This window comes from Chionomys nivalis, chromosome 5 (genome assembly GCF_950005125.1).
Source record: "Chionomys nivalis chromosome 5, mChiNiv1.1, whole genome shotgun sequence".
NCBI lineage: Eukaryota > Metazoa > Chordata > Mammalia > Rodentia > Cricetidae > Chionomys > Chionomys nivalis.
The window spans coordinates 24,785,576-24,800,821 of NC_080090.1; the positions used below are offsets into that span (position 1 = coordinate 24,785,576).

At 46.6% G+C, this 15,246-nt stretch overlaps 1 protein-coding gene across 1 annotated transcript in view; it reads left to right on the plus strand.

Annotated features, from left to right (window-relative positions):
• Sh3bp5 (SH3 domain binding protein 5) overlaps positions 1 to 15,246 on the plus strand; it is a 71,302-nt gene that overhangs the window by 24,475 nt on the left and 31,581 nt on the right. The gene's annotated exons all lie outside the window — the stretch shown is intronic.

The following is a 15,246-nucleotide window of genomic DNA, read 5'->3' on the forward strand; positions in this document are numbered from 1 at the left end:
TGATTTAGAGTTCTCATCATCACTCACATCCCTCCAGACCTTTCCTGCTCGTAGCTGAGGGAGCAAAGCAGGCTGGTTGGCTTCACCCAAATCATACTTGGTGGGTGGGGCCTCATCCGGCTACCACTCTACCCAAGCGGGTTTCATAACCTTCCTTTCTTTTCTGTCGTCCAAATCTCTGTTGGGACAGGGGTGGGAGGGAGCTGTATTGGGAGGCACCTTATCTGCTAGGGAGCAGTGGATTGTGGCGTATCTCTTCCTTCTCTTCTCTTTTTTTTTTTTTTTTTTGTTTTTTTTTTTGTTTTTTCGAGACAAGGTTTCTCTGTAGCTTTGGAGCCTGTCCTGGAACTCCCTTTGTAGACCAGGCTGGCCTCGAACTCACAGAGATCCGCCTGCCTCTGCCTCCCGAGTGCTGGGATTAAAGGCGTGCGCCACCACCACCCGGCCTCTTCTCTTTTGACACTGAGGATGACAATCATGGTCACCTAGTCAGTTATCAGGTGTAGTCAGATAGTTCCAGGTCCTAGCAGGGAGGTAGCTGGCTGCAGTGGACAGAGGCAAGATGAGTCTTGAGGGAATTGAATCTACAGCTGAACCTGCAAAGCCTCTCACTCACCTTTTTCCTGCTTGCTGGTAGGAAGTGGGGAGAAGGGTTGGGGTGCCTCTGCCCTCCGCTCCAAGGCACTTTGGTCTCTTGTGGAGGAACTGGAAGCTTGTGAAGGCTGAGGCAGGCAGGATGTTACATTTCACTCTTTGGGTGACAGGTTACCTGGGCTTGAGCCAGATGTTGTGGGTGGTGGCCCTGTAACCTTTCTGATGGTAGGAGAGTGTCCACTTCAGCTGCTGCCAAGTGGGGTTCCTGTTTTCTTCCTTGGCCTCATCCCAGATCCCTTCCTTTTGATGTTTGCAAACCCTTCTGACTCGCCCAGCAAGGGTTGTAGCTGAGGGTCCTGCCAAGGACTTCCTCTAAGAGTATATCCTGAGCTTCTGTATCCCGTTCTTGAAATGCTGATGGCATTGTTCTTAGGGCTGAAATGAGAGGCTGTGTCTGATAGCGGAGTCCCTGGATGAGCTTGGGTTTCAGTGTCTTTTTCTTTTTTAAGATTCATTGTGGAAAATTTAGAACTGGCTTACTTGCTCCCTTCCTCCCTCTCTGTCTTTGCACTCTTCAGCGGTGGTTTCGCACATCTGGAATGCCTGTGTCTCCAGCCAACATCTCACTGAATCCCACAGGATACTTATAAGGAGAAAAACCTTTCCTACAACTTGGCTTTCTGTAATGAGTTTAGAAAGACGTGTAGTCATAGGACCAGCAAAAATTATAACTGTGCGTCAAAACTCTGCATGGCCTTGTTTTCAACGTCAAATCGTTTTCCTGACAATAAATCAGGCTATCTTGTGACCCTGAGACCAAGTCTAGGTAGTACAAAGAGGAGCCAGACCATGCCATCTTTTCTAAACTGGGCTGGGGCAGGGGACTGTCTTGAGAGCTGTTGTGCTTGGGTGAAAGCTGCTTTCAAGGGGGCCCTGATGTGTCTGCGGTGGCCTGTGTCTCTGCTTGCTCTGTTCTATGGGGTCGAACTGCCTCAGTTGAATTCTTGAACCTCTCGTTATCACTGACAGTCCAACCTTTGTTTATTTTCTGGGTTTTTTTGTTTTGTTTTTCTCTTTTTAAATTGGTAAAACAAGAATATAACAAGAAAGTTTCCGTTTAGCCATCTTAAAGTGTAGCAATTGAGTGGCCTTAACATTTATTTTGCTATGCAACCTAGACCACCAGAACTTTTCTCTTCTCCGATTTAGATGCTGTAGCCATGACTAGAGAGTCAACTCCCCACTCCTCTCACCACAGACCCTGTCAACAATCCTGCTGCTTCCTCTCCTAGGAGCATGCCTACTCTAGACACCCCATAACTATTGAGTTATCAAAGAATGTTCATTATCTGTGACCGACTCGTTTTATTTGATGTATATCCCTACTTTTCACCCCTGGTGTGTCACATGTCGGCATTCCCTTCATGTGTATGTTAATTGACATCTGTTCCCTCCTTGTACAATGTGGGTTCTGGGGAGTCAGGCCACCACCACGCAGCTGCCCAAGAAGCAAGATGTGAGGTAACAAACCATGAGCCTTGTGGTAAAATATAAAATAGTAGGAATGGTGTTCGTTTAAGATGTAAGAGTTAGTTAATAAGAATCCTGAGCTAGTAGGCCAAATACTATGTCATTAATATTAAGCCTCAAAATGGTTATTTTATAAGTGGCTTCAGGAACAGGCAAGCAGAAAAAAAAACAGTTCAGGGGGTCCAGCAAGATGGAGAATAATTGTAGCTACACTGGTGCCCAATGTGGGGCTGACCCACGTTACCCACCACCCACTTCAGGTCCCAGTGCTTGTACACCTGACTCCATTAAGAGGAAAGTGCTGAGAGCACACCTACAGCTCAACACACCCCACTTGAGCAAGTACCTGGATCAGGGCTGCTAGGTGTACACAGGCAGGAGAGCATGGTGGATTCCCGCCACCACACACAGACGTTTCCAGACTGTGCAGCATGCTGCATGGCAAATTTAGCTTTTACTGAGACAAAAAGGATTTATGTGCCGCATGCTGCTCCCCAAAGTTGAGGTGGTAAGCAGAGCTCCCACCGGGCTGTCCCAGAGCTGGCAATGAAGGTACCGCCACCATATTGAAAGGCTGAGAGATGCAGAGCCAGCATCCAGGGCCACCGTGACCAAGCTGCTTACCATTTAAAAAAAAAAAAATGCTCCTGGTCTGGAAAGGATTACAGATACACAGTAGGACAGATCTAAACGAGTCCCAGTGTGTTTTTTAAAAAATGTACATAGGCTTGGGAGAGACTGAAAAAAGAGTATAGACAGTTATAAAAAGAAATAAATTGTTTTACGAAACAAACCAAAGTCTTTAAGGAGACAGTAAAAATATTTTTTTTTCTTTCTTTTTTTTTTTTTTTTTTTTTTTTTTTTTGGTTTTTTTCAAGGCAGGGTTTCTCTGTAGCTTTGGTGCCTATCCCAGAACTAGCTCTTGTAGACCAGGCTGGCCTCGAACTCACAGAGATCCGCCTGCCTCTGCCTCCCGAGTGCTGGGATTAAAGGCGTGCGCCACCACCGCCCGAGTAAAAATATTTTTAAAAAACCACATAAAGTCTACAAGAGCTAGTTCCAGGACAGGAACCAAAGCCACAGAGAAACCCTGTCTTGAAAAACAAACAAACAACAACAAAAAAAAAACCAAAAAAACAACAACAAAAAAAAAACACATAAAGATAAAAATACACAGAGAGTCTGGATTATATATTATTGTTTTCTTTGAATTTTTTAAAGGTATCTTGACTTCAAAATTTGAGTCTAAGGATATGTTACTTTGGAAAAGAGGTTCTACTTTTTTTTTTCCACAGAGGATGGGAACCTATGGATTCCTTCTAGTCTAATGTTAGTTGCTCTAACAAGACACCCTGAAAGGTCTCTGTGAACCCTAAAAATACTTTACCCAACAAGCAACAGAAAGCAGTTTAAAGAAAACTTTGCCCAAATTCTCAATAATTGTTTATAAATGTTTATTTCCATTTTAAAAGGGTTGGCTATAAATGGTTAATGGTCATAGTAAATTTCTTTAAAAAAAAAACAAGGGGAATATGATATGGAGATAAATACTTTACATTAGTATGGATTTTGGTCTATTGATACAAATGTAAGGTCCAGTTTGTTAACACTGTGTGTGTGTAAAAGTATTATATTTATACAGCTCATTTAAAAATATACAGTTAAGAAATACAGATTAATAGTCATCTATAATAGTCAAACTTTTAGTCATGTTAGTTAGGTTTTCTAGATATACAGAAATATATTTCAATTAGAAAATCTTCCACACTTCAAAGACCTATAAAATATTGCATTTGAAAGGTTTTAAGATTGTAGACTTTTCTTGTCGGTGAGACCTGTCTGCTTCTGGCAGCATTAATTACTAACAAGGGGTTGATGGGCATTGAAGAAACTCATTATGGAATTTGCCTTCAGTGTGACGAGGCCAGCCATTTGGCAAGAAACTGCTCTTGCCTGGACTGCTTGGTGGTATGCTGTATGAACTGGACATGCAAGACCCACAGAAAAGTGAATGCTAAACTTTCCAAAGACAGGATAGTCCTTCAAGGTTCCTGCTTCACAGAAGAAACTGCCAGACATTCTGCAGGATACAAAAGAAAGAAACAAATGAACTTTGCCAGTAAAAGGCAGATCAGATCTTCAAATTTCCTGCTTCACTGAAAAGTCTGCCAGATATTATGGGACCTATAGGCTGAAGATGTATACCCCAATATTACAAAAGAACTTTGGGTGACTGTTCAAGCAGCAAGATGTCTGTCATTTCTAGAATGTTAGAAGTTGCTTATAGTGCACTTCCTGTTTACTTAGGTAATATTATATCCTTATGGGGTCTTTGGAGTTCAAGGCAGATAGTTATGGTTTTCATTAGTTATAATAAAAGATAAATTATATATAAAACTTTAGACTCACAAAGATAGATGATAAAATATTTTCTTTAATTTGCCAGATACAAATAGACTAAATTTTGTAACTGTAATTCTTGCTTGATACCTGTTTTGTTATATATAATTTTACTAAGTTAAAGTTAAAACCTTCTTTTTATTTATACAGAAAAGGGGAGATGATGTAGGATTCTCCTCTATATGCTGTGATTATGTTTTATTACCATTGATCAATAGAGAAGCCACTTTGGCCTATTGGGCAGAATAGTGCTAAGCAGGAAAACTAAACTGAATGCTGGGAGAAAGAAGGCAGAGTCACCAGATGCCATGCAGCTGCTCAAGAAGCAAAATGTGAGGTAATAAACCATGAGTCTTGTGGTAAAATATAAAATAATCTAAATGTGTTAATTTAAGATGTAAGAGTTAACCAGTAAGAAACCTGAGCTAATAGGCCAAAGAATATGTAATTAATATTAAGCCTCAGGATGATTATTTTATAAGTGGCTTTGGGAGCAGGTGGGTCAAGAAAACCTGGTCCAGGGGGACCAGCGGGACATAGAATATTTGTAGCTACAAACTTAGATACTTAGGCCTGGTGATGGGGTTCTTGGTCCTCTGAGCCATCCCACTGCCCCCATCTTTTAGGGTGATGGTACGCTCCTGCTTGAACTACCACATCGCACTCATCTCTCCGCACAGGCAGCCTTGTTGTTGTGAAATGGTTGGAATGTGGAGGCAGAGCCCGATGTCGTCTGTAAGGGCGGTGTCAGCACAAAACGACCAGGTCAAAAGGCTTAGCGCTGCATGTTTATGGGGCCACATGAGGCCGTGGTCTACATTTAGCCTTCTGTAGGAGAGTCGCGAAGTGAGGAAACATTTGGGATTTGTGGAGTGACTTGGCTAGAGGAGAACTGGCAAAGCTTGACCTGTGACATCAGACTTGCCTGGCTTAGGATCCCCAGGTCACCAGTTAGCTATGGGACCTTAGCAGTTCTCTTAGAGTCTGAGCCCCCCGTTCTAATAAAATGGGTTCTCTGTCTGTCAGCTCTGCTACAAATCAAACCACCTGTGATGTAGTGGCTTGAAATGCTTAGCTTGTGGCTTTGCTAAGCAGTTTTTGCCAGTCCTGTGTGTACACAGTTGGCTGCCAGCAGCTCATCCTGGATGACCTTATTTGTTAGACTTGATTGGTTGTCACCTGGGGTGGCAGGGGAGACTGTCTCTCATTCAATAGGACAGACTGGTTCCTTTCACGTGGTGTTGGATTTCAGGAGCAGAAAGAGCATGTCCTTCTTAGGTCTCTGCTTGATTTTATGTTTGTTGATATCCTTCTTGCTGGAGTGAGTCACATGACCAGCCCTATTCCAAGAGGTGGAGAAAAATGATCTCCACCTGTAGGCATTTGTGTAATTTACCCTGGTGATTATTTTAGTGTCCTGGAAACATTAGTTAGGAAATACATTGTTCTAGATAATATTTCTGTCAAATATCTTATATCTATGGTGAATCTGCCACCTTAAATACAATGAGACATGACTCCACAGTTAAGCACACATACTGTTCTTGCTGAGGACCCTAGTGTTTCTCAGCACCAACTCCTGGCAGCTCACAACTGCTTATAACTCCAGCTCCAGGGAGTTTGATGCCATACACATACACAGTTAATTATAAATAATGAAGATAGATCTTTTTAAAAATACAGTAAAAACCAAACAACAACAACAACAAAAGAAATAATCTAGATAGATAGAATAAGAAAAAGACCTTACCTGACTGGGAGTAGCTACATATAAAGACATCAATACCAAATGCATTCCACAAATGCAGCCACCTTTTCATCTATCTGTAGCTTCTTTATGTACCATGGATGTTCTAGCACTTAGGAGAGTGAACACATTCATGTTGGCAAATTTCCCCTTCCTTTTTTCTGAAATGTGTATTGCACAGTTAACTCCTTAACCGACTCATTGCCACCAACAGCCCATGGCTGTGTGAAGCTCAGCTAGCACATGGCTCTGCTCCGTGAGGTATGTCGCAGTGTGCTCACCAACACTAGGGTCTCTCTATCACTGCCCTTTCAGGCTAATTTAAATAGCAAAATCGCAGAAAGAACACAAATGTAAAAAATAGGCCATGGAGAGAGGATCCTCTTATGACATGAGAGCAGAACCAGAAGGCAGAGTCTCCCCAGCTCAGAGCATGGCTGGGATGGCAGGCTGCTGTCGCTCCCTGCATGTCTCTCAATGACTCTGGGAGCATCCCAAGCATTGACTTGGGGTTAGAAGGAAGCTTAGCAACCAGGTACGCTTGCAGGTATGGAATTCATGTGTGAGGCGGGGGTTACCTGGGCTTGCTAAGAGCCAGAGGCCCAGTTAGTGTGCTGACAACGACATGGAATAACATCTCTGTGGGATGCTACTGACCAGGAAAGCCTGGAGACCGGCATGCTTGAGATCCTGAGGCCAAAAAGAGAGGCCATGGGGATGGCAGGAGAACAGAGGTCTAAGGGAGAAAGTGGCATGAATGTGACCAGGGCTAAGTATGTCTGCTTAGGGGCCTGGGAAAAGCGGTCAAGGGAGCTGAAGTACCGTTGAGGGATGGAGCATGAAGGGCCAGCGAGAGAAGGCGCGCAAGCTGCAGATCCACTGGGGCGTGGTGGGGCGGGATGCAGGAGAGCTCTTATGTTGTGTGGTGTTCCTATATGAATGAGCACCACTTAGCTTTGTTTGGCTTTGAGTCAGAGTAGCCGAAACTGGTCTTCCATGTGCTAGGATTTCAGGTGTGAACCAGCACGCCCAGGTCAACAACACCACTTGATTAGGTTCTAACTACATTAGGTATCGTGCTTGCTATCATTAGCTTCCATTAAAAAAAAAAAAATAACCAGAAAAGTGTGTCAGATCTCCTGGAACTGGAGTTTTAGATGGTTTGTGAGCTATCATGTGGGTGCTGGGAATAGAATTGGGTCCTCTGAAAGAGCAGTTAAGTATTCTTAATCGCTCGGTCATCTTCCCACCTCTCCCTCCTCCTCATTATTTTACAAATGATAAAATTAATATCAGAGCCTGACGCTTGCCTTGGGGGCCTCTACCCAAACCTTTCCAGTTCAGAGGCTTCATCTGAGAGAACACGAAGCAGGTTAATGCCAAATGAATTAGTTGTTAGTTTTGGTCAGGACTGTGTGGCGGTCTGACTGGACGTTGTCAGAGAGCGGGTCTAGCTTGGGTGTGCGTCATTTCTCAGAACAATTAGGTAGAGGTGGCTGGACGCCTTAGTGAGAGACATCTTGAGAGGGCAGGAAATTCAGTGGTAGGGAGGTTACGACGGGATGTGTGTGGAAGGGCAAGAGTCAGGAGGTTAAAGGTGGAGGGGAGAGGGGAGGTACTCTTTTACACACTTGAAGGGACTTCCTTTTAGGACTGGCCTGGGGAAGTTAAGCTGGCCACAAGGCCCTGCAGTCCTGAGTGAAGGTGACCAGGCAGCTTGGCCTGTGGCAGTTAGATCGTTTGTCAGAGTGGGATTAGCTTCCTCATTCTCAGGGGGATAACAGGTTGAGGAAGTACACAGGGGTTCCCAGACCCTGAGAAGAGAGCAGTAAGGACTGGACCCTGGTTTGCCTGGTTCTGGGTGCCATCTGATTGTTGGCACATTGTAGGCACTTAGGGACTGTATAATCATGACTGACCAACCCGTGGGCAAACTGAGGAGATTGCAGGGCTCACAACGGACTGAAGTCTGTCTGCAGGTCCTTCCTCTCTGCTACCTGTCTCTTCTGGGCTGGGTGTAGCATGAGTAATAAAAACCCAGAGGCAGATGTTGGGGTTCAAGTTGAAGATCAGAGAGGCAAAGCAGCCACGCCACTAGAGAGCTCTTACCTCTGCCAAGGCTCAGACAAAGGGACAGTCCTGCAGGGACTCCATACTCCACTGAGTTCCTGTCTCTTCCCCTTTATATTCCTCTCTTCCCAGCCGTATCACCTGTCTCCACCTCCCTCATGCTGGGATTAAAGGCCTGTGGTCCCACCATTGTGTGAGCTCTGTTTCTCTTTTGGACAGATTCAATCTTGTATAGCCCAGAGTCGCCTTGAACTCACAGAGATCCCTCTGTCTCTCAAGTCCTGGGATTAAAGGTGTGTGCTACCACTCCCTGGCCTGTATGGCTGACTAGTGTGGCTGCCTTGCCCTCTAATCTTCAGGCAAGCTTTACTTATTAAAACACAAATAATCTATCACTATAGCTGGGGTAGCCAGAAGTTCCTTTTTGATTTTTATGTTCGCTGATGTGCAAGTCTGTTTGTCCATGAGCACGTGTGCTGTGGCATGTAGAAGTGGTGAGAGTCAGTTTTCTCTTTTCTGCCATGGGGTCCTGAGGGATTGAACACGGTTTTGTCAGGCTTGCTGGCCGGTTATGCTGGAGGTGCTTGTCTTAGCCTGGGCCCCTCATAGCACACTGTCCGTCTTTGGAACTACAGCACAGCTTCATTGTGCCTCCTTCTACCCAGTCAGTTCTCACTGTGGGACTTGGGTGAGAAGATCCGGCTTGTTGACGTACATCTGTGGCCCCGGTCACATTCCTCTGGGTGGCCACAGGCCAGTTTCTGGGAACTGCGTCATTCATACTGCCTCTGAAGTAAGCGTGCAGTGGAGTGAGGGGGTGCTTGGCCCCCAGGAGAAGTGATTTACAGTGTGGAGGAAGCGGAAGGCTGCCTTAGCCTCTCTCATGCCCAGAGGATGTGCCCTGCTTTGCAGTCTTGGGTGCAGAGTCTGGGAAAGCTTAGATTCTTTTCCTTCCTTGTCTTTTTTTTTTTTTTTTTTGTGTGTGTGTGTGTGTGTGTGTGTGTGTGTCTTGAGACAAGTCCCTTGGCTAGCCCTATGTAGACCAGGCTAACTTTGAGCCCATAAAGATCTGTCTCTACCTTCATATATATATATAGTTTTCATTACGTAGTCCATGATGGCCCTGGACTACTGATCCTCCTGCCTTAGCTTCCCAAGCATTGGGATCACTAGTGTGTGTCACCATGCTCAGGAAGCCAATATTTACTTTTTTTTTTTTTTTTTTTTGAGACAGGGTCTCATAATGTAGTTCTAGCTGGCCCGGAACTTGCTGTGTTGACCAAGCTGGCCTAAAATTCTGAGGGCTCTGCCTGCCAAGTGTTGGGATTAAAGATGTGCAGCCTCACACCGGACTGAAAGCAGCACTTTTAAATTCGAGTGGGCTCTGGAAATGAGTGGCAGCCTCTGCCAAGCCAACACCCCCAACACACAGGGACACGTCTTGATTGCAGCGAATTCTTCCACACCTTGGGGTTGGCTGCACCTACTGCTTGGCTATTTATTTATTTTGGTTTTTCGAGTCAGCGTTTCTCTGTGGTTTTGGAGCCTGTCCTGGAACTAGTTCTTGTAGACCAGGCTGGTCTCGAACTCACAGAGATCCGCCTGCCTCTGCCTCCCAAGTGCTGGGATTAAAGGTGTGCGCCACCACCGCCCGGCCCTGCTTGGCTATTGAGCTCTGCCTCAAGCATTCTGGCCCAGGGCTCAAACTAGAAAGAGATATGGCCTGACCCATCTGGAGGAGGGTTCTCTGGCAGTGGCATGGACGCACTTGCATTTGACTCTTCCTGAGTGCAGGTGGCAGGAAGATGGGCCCAGAGGATTGGTTGTGCAAAGTCTTAGCCAGGCAGTGAGGCAGGAGGAGCCCATTGCCATTCCCGGAACTCTTTACCAACGGCCTGCTTTTCTGTCTCCTGGGAGTTGGCTTTCCTCTGGGACATGGCTGATTCCCAGGAAGCCTTGCTGGGTGAGCAACACGTGGGCACCATGGTACAGCGGTGAGAAAAGAACGGTGTTGTAGAGGTTTTTTTTTTTGTTTTTTTTTTTTTGTTTTTTTTTTTGGTTTTTCGAGACAGGGTTTCTCTGTAGCTTTTGGAGTCTGTCCTGGAACTCCCTTTGTAGACCAGGCTGGCCTCGAACTCACAGAGATCCGCCTGCCTCTGCCTCCCAAGTGCTGGGATTAAAGGCGTGCGCCACCACCGCCCAGCTGTTGTAGAGTTCTTTACACGGGCTGAAACCACGGAGCCCCTTGGTATTTCTGGTGAGCTAATGTGTAGTTTTATACTTGCTGCGTGGCTCAAGCTGACCTGGAATCCTCCTGCTTCTGCCTTCTGCGAGCTGAGGTGACAGGATGGAACCTCCACACCCACTTGTGCTTCCTGTTTTTACTAGAATGTGGCACTGGAGTGGGTGGATAGTCCCTTCCCGCCCTCTTTGCATGCCTCAGGCATTCCCTGGAAAGAGTTGCAGAAACTCTTAATTTGGACGTGTTTCTCTAACCAGTTTGGTCAACATAGGTAGGCCTTTTATGCTGTCACGCAACATGGTTTGAGCTCTGGCCAGAGGGCAGGGCTTCTCAAGAGCACTTTGGTATAATTTCGGTTCCTGTTTTTTTTTTTTTTTTTTTTTTACTTTGGGGGTGCCCCTGCTTTCCTTTTTCCCACCCCCACATGTGACTTTATATTTCCCCCTTCGACTTACGTTTCCCCATGAAAATGACCCTTTAAAAAAATCTGGTCAATTAATTGGGTTGGGAATGTGGCTCAGTAAAACATTTTCTTAGTCTATTCAAGGCCCTGGGTTTGAGAACCAGAACTGCCAAAAAAAAAAAAAAAAAAACCCTCAAAAAAACATAAACATGACATACATACAGCTGTACTCCCAGCATTCCAGAGGACAGCAGGTTAAGGGCAGCCTGTGCAAGAGCATGCGAATGTAAAAACACAATTCTCACCTCGACGGGAATGAGAATTTATTCTGGAGCTAGATTTGAGTGACCAAGTCCCAGGAAGCTCAGAGCTAGGTTACCCCAGGTTCCCTGTTTCCACACAAACAGTTTCATGGAGTTTTCATTTTTGTTTTTTTGTTTTTGTTTGTTCTTTTCATTGAGACGGGGTTTCTCTGTGTAGCCCTGGCTGTCCTGGAACTCATTCTGTAGATCAGGCTGGCCTCGAACTCACAGAGATCCACCTGCCTCTGCCTCCCGAGTGTTGGGATTGAAGGTGTGCACCACCATGTGGGCTCATGGAGTTTTATAGTAACAAAACAAAGAAGGTTATGAATCAAGGCACTTAGAAAACAGACTGGGTGCATTAGGGACGCAGACCCAGCAGGATGGGGTTGTCTATGGGCCTGAGATGCTATTCAGTGACATTCTTGGCTTTTGGTTCTGTGGATGCTAGTGGTCTGTTACATTACTAAATTCCAAAGGGTTTTTATCTGTTAGTCACAAGACGTTCTGATACCGACTAGGCACGGAATGGCTGTCCAGGGGCCCCCAGCTAGCCTGAGATAAGGTAATTGGCCTCTGGACCTGCAGCATTCCATAGCCGGTTATCAGCCAGTTGGCCTCTGCAACGCAGCTTCTTTCCAGGAATTCTCTCACAAACAGCAAGCACCCTTAACCCCTGAGCCATCTCTCCAGCCTCTTGTATTTATTTTTATGGGCTACATCTGGCAAGAAGGAAGCTGCCCTGAGGTGTTAGCAGGTGAAGGAGAGTTTGGGGTGTTAGCTGCCCTTCCTTTGGGCTTCTGACTCACGGCTTGTGAAGCCACGCACGCCTGTTGTGCACACACCCATTGCTTAGCTGGGGTGAGCCAGGCTCAGGCACCAGCGAAGATGATCTGGTGCTGCTGTGCTGGGTGATTGCCAAGCCTGGAGACTCAGCCAAAGAACTGGAGGTTTTTCCTGCCCCGTAAACCCCACTAACAAAGCTGCTGGGGGCTGGTCAGCACCAGACAGAATTCCCAAGGTCTTCATGGGACACCACGTCAGCTGGCTCTCTCTGAAGAATCTCCTAGAATTCGGGCCCCTTCGAGGCTGTTTCTTCCCTTGACTTCTCCAGCCACTTCCAGGTTTCTGTCTTGGTAGTTTTCTCCTCACTCCAGCTCCTCCTCCCTTCCTTCCTTTGTTTATTTGAGATAGTTCCTCTCCGTAGACTACACTGACTTAGAACTCACCGTGTAGCCCAGGCTTGACCTCATAGCAGCCCTGCAACCTCAGCCTCCTGAGGAAGCCTGGGGGTTAACTTCTCAAGCCACAACACCCGACTTCAGCTTTCTGCCCGCCTCTTTCCTCTCTGTTTGCATATTTGATTGTAAAAGCGGTGGGTTTCATGATAGTGTGTTCATACGTGTGTGTGATCATCTGTGAAGCTGTCTTCTTCCCTTCGCTGGCCCCTGTCCTCGGCTTTTGTGCAGTCCTTTTTATATAACGTCTTCTAAAAACGAATTAAGTTGATAGTTTTGAGACAAGTCTCACTGTGCAGGCTAGGATGTCTGAATCCTTAGTCTTCTCCTTCAGCCTGTTTTTCTGTTTGAGTTTTGAGAACTGGTTTCCTGTAGCCTAGGCCAGCACTGTATTTACTGTGTTACCAAGAATGACCTTGAACTCCCAATCATCCCACACACCTATCATCCCTATGCTGGGACTGCAGAGAGCAAAACCACACAAGACTTCCTCTTTTTAGCTTGGTTTCCACATGTGAGATAAAACACATGATACCTGCCCTTCTGCCTGGCATGACTGTCCTGGTTTCAGTCAGTGTGACAGCCAACAGTCATCTGAGAGGAAAGTCACAGTGGAGGAATTGCTGGATCAGATTGGTCTGTGGGCATTCTGAGGGGCGTGGTCTCATTAGCTGATGCAGGAGGATCCAACCCACAGTGGGTGACTCTGTCCCTAGGGAGACTTATAGTCCTAAGCTAGACAGGAAAAGTAGCTAAGGAAGAGCCGGTGTGTGAGCCAGCGAGCAGCAGCAGCAGCAGCAGCAGCAGCCTCCATCTCCTGCTGTATTCCCCGGACTGGGTCTCCTGGGCAGAGGTGATGCTGTGTGGAATAGCGGAGTTCAGCCTTCAGATTCCTGCCACAAGTTCCTGCCTCAGCTTCCTTCCAAGAGTGCCCGGAAGCATGGGCTGAAGGAGGCCCATTTTCCCCTTGCTGCTTTTGCTCAGAGTTCTGTCACAGCAGCAGTGAAGTAACCAGAGCAATGGTTATCTCCAGACCCACTAAAGCTTCTTAGAAATGGCATACTTGCTTGTCGTGGCGGATAACACACCACGTTTTCTTTACCATCTGCTCATGGGCATCTAGGCTATTCTATACCTCAGCTGTCACGAGCAGTCCTGTGATGAATGTGGGCATCCCGGGATCTCTGTGGTACGGTGACTTAGAGTCCTTAGTGATGTGTCCGCAAGTTGTGTAGTTGGGTCATAGGGTAGGATAGTTCTATATTTAGTGTTTTGAGGAACCTCCACACGGGTTGCCATAGTGACCTCTTCATGATTATGACTGCCTTAATTAGTTAATTACGGACTAGTGACTGTTCGCTCTTTCTGTGTAAGATTTTCCTAGACTCTTGGGAGCCGCTGCTTCCTTAGAAGGGAGAGCAGCAGCTCTGCCTCATTTGGGCCGTGACGCGCTGTCTAGGGAGTCTCTGTGTCCATTTTACCGGAGAATGGTTTCAGTGGACACCAGAAAAGCTACTGTTTGCTTGTTAGTTCGCCCCAACCTTGGCAGAAGCTGCGCTATGGAGGAGCTGCTGGGTCTCTTTATTTGTAAAAGGGGTGACTGTGAGAGCTCTTGGGGCTCCCAGATCCTTAGAATTCAGGTCCCAGCCTGAGGCCCAGGCTAGCCCACTGGAAGTCTGCATACAGAAAAGCCTGGGAAGTCTGTTTCCACACTGGCCTGGGTCCTCCTCCAAGTGATAGGAGGTATCTGTACCAGGCTCTTTGTATTTTTAAGTATTTTTTTTTATTTATGGGTATGCGTTCATGCATGTGTGCACAAGTAAATGGTGGGCCAGCAGAAGGCATCGGGTCCTCTGGAGCTGGAGGTGTAGGTGGGTGCTGAGCTGCACAGGGGTCCTTTGGAAGTGTTCTTCAGCACTGAGCCATCTCACCAGCCCTCCCACATCTGTGTTCCAGGATGAACGGAGAGGAGGGAGGGCATTTGTCCCTTGTTTTAAACACTCACCTAGTATATTGCTTCCCTTTATTACTAGAACCGGGTTATGTGGTCACAGGAGCTGTTAGGCTTGGCTTTGAGCTTGCTAGATGGGTTTCCAGGGACAAAAGGGAGAATGGATATTGGGTGGCCCCTTAAACAGCCTCTTCATCTCTGCTCTGTGGTTTACCATCTTCTAGAGAGGCTCCTGACTGGAATAGACGACAGGCAGGCTTATGTGACCCACAAAGCAGACGTGGGACCCCTCTGGATAGAGAAGCACTGTGTACCCACCCAGATTCCTCGGCTGACCAATGTACCAGCCTTGCAGTGTGGGCAACTTCCTTTCTCTTGTGTTGTATCGGAGTCCTGTGAGGAAAATTCTTGCCTCCCACACAGCTGTAAGTGGATGTGCTTGTGTTTTGTAAAGTTGTAGAATCCACTCAGACTTCCTTTTAGAAATATGACTCACTTCCCAGGGCCCTCTCAGAACAAGCCCTCATGGCTGGTATGCACTGTTGGGATAGCATTGCCCCTGCCCCAGCCCATCTCCCGGTGCCCCCGCATCTCTGCACCACCTCCCAGCCCAGCCATCTTTCCAAAGTCAGTTGTGCTGATAGCCTCATCCAGAGGAGCTCACACATGGTTAATCTTACATGTTCTGTGGTCGAGTCATGGTGCCTGGCATGTGGCCAGACATTACAGGGGTTTCCATGAGGATGCTGAAGCAACTGGCATCTGAACA